Source organism: Gymnoscopelus braueri, assembly GCF_963280865.1.
Source record: "Gymnoscopelus braueri genome assembly, chromosome: 15".
NCBI classification, from domain to species: Eukaryota; Metazoa; Chordata; class Actinopteri; order Myctophiformes; family Myctophidae; genus Gymnoscopelus; species Gymnoscopelus braueri.
In genome coordinates, this window is record NC_137620.1 from 40,079,665 (window position 1) to 40,082,042 (window position 2,378).

Genomic DNA, 2,378 nt, shown 5'->3' on the forward strand with positions numbered 1-2,378 from the left:
ACAAACAACAACAGATTATGTGAAGACTAACAGTCCCTCAACAGTTCCCCCCCCCCTTGTATTCTGAATTAAACAGTAATCAAAACCAGACTTCTGCGCAGAAAAAGATTCACAACTTTGATGTAGTTATAAATGTATATATTAATACAACATAACTAGTACATGTGCAGTGCATGGTTGGAGGTGACCTCCCTGGTCATTGAGACATTTACACCCTGGTGTTGGGAGGACACCTAGTGGTTGACAAGTAGTACTGCCTGAAGTACAATGTTTCACCCGGAGTGGTAGAAATTTGGTCTCTTGTCACAAGAGACCCGGGTTAGAATTACGGGTAGGACATAAAAGTTATGGATTCCAGCTTTAATATCATTATATTAACAACAATGAGCAGTTGGTGGAAAAAGTACTCACTTTTACTTGAGTGAAAGTATCAATACCGCAATGTAGAAATACTCTGTACAAGTAAAAGGCTTGCGTTCAAAATGTTACTTGAGTAAAAGTACACAAGGGTGCCGATACTGTGGGTGCCTCGGGGCTAAAGGCGAGGTTTCGTCAGCGGCGTGGACGTCCCCCTGCCCCTATCTCTACCCCTTCCCCTTCCCCTGTGACTGTGAAATACAGTCGCTATGGCCGCATGGTCAGACCTCCTAAAAAAGACTAAAGACACTGGGTGACGTACTGTTTTGGGGGTTTATTTGTTGCACTGAATGAAAATTCTGAGTGTTCGGGGGGGGGGGGGGGGGGCTGTGTGGTGGACACCAAAGAGTAATAATAGGTGGACACTAGATGGAGGTATCTCACCTCAGAATGGTTGGTTGGGTGGTAATGGGAGATTGGGAGGTGATATAGGGAAGTGACTTACCCTGTGTGTTTCATGCATTTGTTTGGAAGTAAAGATCAGGGACTCCGTCTGTTCGTCTCATTCTCACTTCCACAATACTCCACTAAAGTAAAAATACCTAAAGTTTTTACTTAAGTACAGTACTTGAGTAAATTTACTTAGTGGACTCCCCAAAAAGTCAATCAATCGCCTTCAACTAATTCAGAACACAGCAGCCAGAGTTCTTACAAGAACCAGGAGGTATGACCACATTACCCCTGTTCTTGCTTCACTGCACTGGCTACCAGTGGCGTTCAGAATTGATTTTAAAATGTCATTGTTTGTTTTCAAAGCACTGAACGGACTTGCTCCTATTTATATTTTTGACCTCCTGTCTCCCCACAAACCCACCCGCAATCTTAGATCAGCACACAAACTTTTACTTGACCCCCCCCCCCCCCAGACAAACCTTGTGACGGAAGGTGACAGGGCATTCGCTGCTAGGGCTCCATTTCTGTGGAACCAACTCCCCCTGCAAATTAGACAGGCCACTTCGGTGTCCACTTTTAAAAACCTTTTAAAAACTCATTACTTTAGAATGGCCTTTAGCTAGAAGGAATAGTCAGGTAGTTCTCTGCTTTCACTCTTATTTTTGGTCTTATTATTTTTGTATGGTTCCTTTGTTTTTAAATTTTCCATCATTGAATTGCCTTTAAATTCCCTGTGTATGTATTGTATTTGTATTGTTAAGCACTTTGTAATCCTGTTTTTGAAAAGTGCTATATAAATAAAGTGTATTAGATTATATTATTAGTTACTTTAAACCACTGACAATGAGTGAATGTGTGACTCACCATCTGTCATTTGTGGAGTCTGACTGAGTTTGTTTTAGTCAGCACCCTGTAGTGGACAGATTATCAGACAAAGTGACAAACTATGGTTGTCAAAAAATATATATAGTCATGGACAGCTCTGGACATCTTTAAAGTAGTTGTTCACAATGACTTATTTTCTATCAATTACACACTCCATGAAGCCTTGAGATTGTTTTATTGCAGTCCTGAGACAATATTTTGTGATGACCGGATCATCGTCAATAGGAGACTCTTTAGTCTTCTACCTGAGACTCCGCCGGTCAAATTATTGGCTTAGGAATGTGACAAAAACAAATCTCCATTAATTCAAGGCTTAATGCATGTGTAATTGATAGAAAATAAGAAATGTTTTGGGTGAACTACTCCTTTAAGGTTTTATTGTTAGAAGGTGAATAACATTTCATTTTATAGCACTCAAGAGTTCCAGCTTAATGTCCTTCTTGAGCCGATAGTTAAAACAACGATAACAAAAAAACACCAATGTAATGGTGACTGCATAATACAGGGTCTTTAAACTGTACGTTTGTGAGCAGGGAGGAGGAAACAAATGCAGACTGAAGCGGGCACAAAGGAACCGTTTAAAAGGTGGTTTATTGAAACAACACAAGCTTACAAGCAAGCAAACAAACCCAGAGGGCAAATCTGAGATAGTGGCCCCAAAACAGGCAACAAATGATTATTAA